This window comes from Lygodium microphyllum, chromosome 6 (genome assembly GCF_053477565.2).
Source record: "Lygodium microphyllum isolate KBCC chromosome 6, Lygodium_microphyllum_v1.1.10, whole genome shotgun sequence".
Taxonomy (NCBI): Eukaryota; Viridiplantae; Streptophyta; class Polypodiopsida; order Schizaeales; family Lygodiaceae; genus Lygodium; species Lygodium microphyllum.
This window is the reverse complement of record NC_141140.1, coordinates 1,098,378-1,103,831: the sequence shown is the minus strand read 5'-3', so window position 1 is coordinate 1,103,831 and position 5,454 is coordinate 1,098,378. Positions and strand designations below refer to the sequence as shown.

General features: G+C 43.8%; 1 pseudogene; it reads right to left on the bottom strand.

The window, feature by feature from the left end:
- Positions 1-532: 532 nt before the first annotated feature.
- LOC148034224 (germin-like protein 1-1 pseudogene) lies at positions 533-2,196 on the bottom strand (annotated as a pseudogene).
- Between the last annotated feature and the right edge of the window lie 3,258 nt (positions 2,197-5,454).

Here is a 5,454-nt window from a genome sequence, read left to right as displayed (position 1 = left end):
AACTCTTCAAATTAGGATTCTTGATTTTTCAGACTCCGAGAATCTACTTTACTAAAAGTAGAGCATCTCCTCTAATCCTCAATCTTTGAATTCCTATCCTTTGACAAAGTAAGATAGTTCCTTGCAATGTTGAATATTCAGCTTCATTGTTACTAGTTGCCTCAAGTTCAACAATTTCTTTACTTATCAACTTATCAAGTGGATCATAAACTAAAATCTCTTTTGATGATGCTTGATGTAAATTTCGATATGATCCATCGAAGTACATCGAAAACGAGTTTTCAATCTTTGGTTTCACTTCTTTATCTCCAAATTTTCTTTTTAGCAAGAATCAATTGCCCCTATAAGTCAAAAGATCTACTATTGTAGCTCAAGTTGAATCCTTAACTTGAAATTTATACTTAAATTCCTCAATCTCAACAATCCATTTTATAACCCTCCTCAAAAGGTTTGGGTTATTTACTAATCATGGCAATAGTGTATAGCTTGTCAAAATTGTAAAGGGTTCTAGTAGTAAAAACCTCCTAAACTTTCTGCAAATACATATTATACTAATCATTTTCAAGAATGTTGGGAGCTTTCTGTGGGATTATAGCATAGGAAAGAGAGACACTCTAGGGCATGGATGGATTTGAAGAAGGTAGGCAAGATGGAGACGCTTTGGCCATAGATGAGCTTCGATTATCTCGTGCTCCTTGGGTCCTATCCACTAAAGTGGAGTACATGATGAAGCAAATTATCAAGTAAGTCTATCTATATGCTGAAGGGTACAATAGGGTCTCTCAAACTCACATTTTTTAAAGATGATCAAATAATATGACTAAAATCCAATGATTGGCACACTATATGCCAAGTTTGTCCTAGCCTTGATAGTAACTACACAATCAATATTTCAGTGAGATCCATGCCCGTTCAAAGTCTGGCTTGGGGGCGAACATAATCGGATATATGGCACGGGAGACTTCCAATTTACTTGAGGACAATAAGGGTACATAATCGGATATATGGCACGGGAGACTTCCAATTTACTTGAGGACAATAAGGGTACATACATGAAGCTTCATTTAGGTAGGCGGATTTTTGAGACGTCTGTGCGGAGCACAAAGCTAAGCTGGCGTTGCTGATTATTGTAATACCTATACGGAGAGCCATTAGTACACAAGATATCAGGCGATTACGATCAGAGCTCCGAGCTGTATGTTACATCTTGAATGCCCAGCTGGAAGGTGGCCTTGATGGAGTCAAGCGTGGTGTCGTCGAGGAAGAAGGTCTTGCGGAGGACGGCATTGGGGATGTTGGGCGTGAAGAGGGAGCTGGCTACCAGTTGGAAGCCCGGCTGTTGGCTGTTGAGGGCCACGACAGCGTGGGCGGCGCCAGAGCCGACGTTGAGCTGGAAGTGCAGGAGGCCGCGTGGGAAGATCATGACGTCGCCTGGGCTGAGGACCTTGGCGAAGAGCTTGTTAGAGGTGTCCACGAAGGCGCAGTAGAGGTTGCCAGACAGCACGAAGATGATCTCGCTGGCCCTGGGGTGCGTGTGGGGCACGATCACCCCGCCGGGCGCAAAGTCCAGGCGCGCTACCGACAGCCCTAGTGTGTTCAGGCCCGGAAACTGCTCCACAAGCCCAAACGTGGCCACTGCCAGCACCGGGCTCTCGGTCACATTGGCCGCAGCCTGGGTTAGGCCGTGGAAGATGAAGTCCTCCTCCGTCGCCTTGGCTGCCTCCTTGCACGGATACCCGTTCACGTTGAGCTGCTGCGACAGGTCCGCCACGCAGTAGTCCTGAAGTGGATCCGGATCGGAGGCCTGCACTACCACGCTCATATAGTTATTGTTGCAGGGGCACAGTAGTATTACAGCTATCAAGACCAGGTGGCTGCTGCTGCAGATCAGTCTCGACTTCATCCCTGCATTTCTCCGGCTGCTCATTATCGTCATCATCATCATTATCCACATCAAGTGGTGCTGTGGATACAATTATAATATTGTCTACCAAATACTACTGGGTCCCGTGGAAGGTGCAAAGGACTAGCTAAGGAATGAGGGATTGGGTGATTGATACAAATCACACGACGCTGATTGCATACCCATCAGAGACCCGCCTACATATATATATAACTTTCCTCGCACGGGCGAGTACTCCCCGCCTACAAGCTTTCTCATCCTCTTGTCTTTACCGCTCACTGTTACCTTGCCCGATGATCACAAAATGATAACCCGTCTTTCGTTCTTTCCACGCCAAAGCTTCTGACTCCAAACAAGGCTGGGACATAAGCTTTCTCACTCCTTGCAGACGCTTTGATGAGCTGTTTTTCCGTAGTGTGACTCTTTACATGCACACATTTACGTGATCGACTGTATACTTGCCCCTTCGCTATGACGTTTCCATGAGATTGCCTGTCAACCGTGCACAATCAGACTCCCTCTTTTTGATGTCGACGCACTCCCACAGTACAAGTCTAGCTGCTGGAGAGCTCCCACCCGCCACGCTTCCACGCCAACGTAGCCTACACCCTCGAGTCATTCAGTTAAACGTTATATTCATGTGGAACTAATATACGTTCGAGTTAGCGCTCAAGTAAACTAGATTCACACACTGCTTCAACCGGGATCGTTAGTTCTTACGGGAACACAATAATTTCCTAATGAGTGAAAGCCCAACCTTGGACCTTAGCCACAATAGGTGAACATAATTTTTGGTGGACGTGTTTTCACTCTAAGTAATTGGAAGCTTCAATCTGGCCGTCAACAATCTCATGCAATGGTGAACTCCCTAAACTACCTAGTGCGCATGACAAAATCTAGAGACTCTGCACTTTGAATAAGTAATTTACATGCCCTTGCCTTGAGCAATGTTGAAGGACTATTGGTTTGTAACTGGTTCACAACATTGAAATTGGAATCTCATATGTATGGCTTGATATGGGGCTCCCAGGGTGACAACTAGAACTTTTCAATACTTAATTTGGATTACAATTCTCTTTATGTAGCCAGGGAAAGCCATGGTTTTGAAATGGTAGTGTTTTACAACTATTTGCGCATCCTTACCCTTATAGATTGAATCTCTTGTTTCAAAGAGCAATGGCTTAACATTGTCTCAATATATCTCTATTGAAAAGTGACAATTCATATGAGCTTGACGTGGGACTTTGAGGATGATAGCTACACGTTGTGGGCACAATTCGATGCATGTAGTCCACTACAACATGGAGGGTACACCAATGAGAAATAAGACAAAGATATGTGCCAATGTGTTTCAAAATATCAAGCCTTGCCATCGAAATATGGGTCGGTATAAGCTTTGGTTTATGTACGTCGATATGATCGTTGGAACTACCAGTGTATATGTAACATATATAACTATGCAAATACTAGTGCATATATTGACACATTGTTAAGGGGGATATATGTCAAACCCACAAACCACAACGGTTCAAGAGGATAGACAAGATGGAAGGAAGAATGGAGACACCGAGAAATACTCACTGTATTACTTTGTAAAAGAATTCATACATTGTACACACCCTCTTGGATTACAAACAATCTTTTGATAGCCCAAAGCATCCATCAATAGTAGGCAAGTAGAAGCCTTAAGCAAGATTACCCTATATTAAAACCCTAGGATCAGTAGTCCTTTTGCAATCACATTTTAATCTATCTACCTATCTCTAAGATTGTAGGAGATAAACATGCCCAAGGTCTCTCAAATTGCAAGCAATGTGCCCTTAATGTGTGCTTCAAGGCCTCATAGATTGCTAGCAATGTGTGTCCATGGCATTGAGAAATTGAAGGTGGAGACATGACCAATAAGTGGATGCGGGATCAACACCTGATGGGACCTAAATGTTGAGATATCGAGCTCCACTCGTGATACGCCAGGGTGACCGTTGTGTATTTATGTCACCGACTTGTCAGTTGCAGACGCGGTTGGTACACCGCCCATGAATAAGAGCTACTCTAGTTCGTGGCTCAGTTAGTATGCCACCTTAGTTAGTTGAGTTTGTTTTGAGACCCATATATAGGGTTCTTCTATTTCTTTGTACTTGAGTTCTTTTGGCTTACACAACTAAGAAGAGAAAAACTGTTTTCAGCCTCCACCCTTGTGTGTATTCCCCCATTGTGCAAGCAAGAAAGCTTCAAGTGAGACTCCTTCCTTCTCTCCCACAATCTTGACATGGTATCAGAGCCTTGTTCGTGGTAAGGAGCTCAAGAAAGCAAGCCAAGCTCGCGGTGTTCTGGTAAGAGGAGCAGTGTTGCTTTCATTTTCTGTTTAGGGAGCAGATCTCTGCAGGTAGCACAGCCGGAAAGTGCAGGAGTGCATTGTCTCAGGTTGAGACGCCCTTCGCAGTGAAGCAAGAGGGCATTATATGCTGCGGGAGAAGGCTTTAGCCCTTGGCGACCTTGTTTTTTTGATTTGAGGCCATTTCGGGGCCTGTTTTGGAGGCGGAAGTTTTCTGCACGCACTCAAGAAAAGGCCCAGTTTTATGCTGTGCAGTCACTGTTCTACAGGTCGGTGAAAAGTTACTGTAGAAATTGCATCGTATGCTTGTGCACAGAGACATTGGGAGTTACAGAATCATCCCTGTTGCCTGTTGATGCAAAATCGTCACTAGGAAGTGACTGTGTGGTCAAATACCACTTTCGTCAGTTTTGCAGATTTGCCCTTGTGAGGCTGAAGCTGTGTTCTTTGCAGTGACAGAATTTTTTTCAGTATTCTGTAATGGCGTCTGATTCTCTTTCACAGATTGTCACTGAAAAGCTTAACAAGAACAACTTCCAAGCATGGAAGTTTAGAATGACAAATTTCCTTATGGGAAAAGGATATTGGGAATTTGTTGCAGGAAATGAAGAAGAACCAGTTCTTCCTGATGTTCCCAATCAACAGCAAATGCAGGCATTTAAAGCATGGCATGAGAGAGCCAGGAAAGTTATGTACTGGCTGTCTATCAACATTTCAGACTCTATGATTGTGCATATTCAAGATGCAAGTACGCCAAAGGAGGCATGGGATACTTTGTCAAAAATGTATAGCACAAATACACAAGCTAGGAAAATGCAGCTCAAGCAAGAGTTGCATAATGTGCAAAGAGAAAATATGAGCATCAATGACTACCACATGAAGGTGAAGAAGATTGCAGGTGCACTTGCTTCCATTGGGTCACCAGTGAAAGATGATGATTTAGTTTGTGTGACCTTGAATGGTCTAGGAAATGATTATGCACAGTTCCGAACATCCATTTCCGTCCGTGAAAGATTTCCTGATTTTGAGGAGTTGATTGCTCTTCTAATTTCTGAGGAGCAGAGAAATGGTGGTGCATCTTCTTCAGGAGGAACTTCAAAAGAAGCTGTCTTCTACTCAAATGCTGGAAGAGGTAGAGGCAGAGGTAGAGGAGGCCGATTTGGAGGCCGTGGTAGAAATCAGAATATGCAGCAAACTCAAGAAAACCAGTCCTATG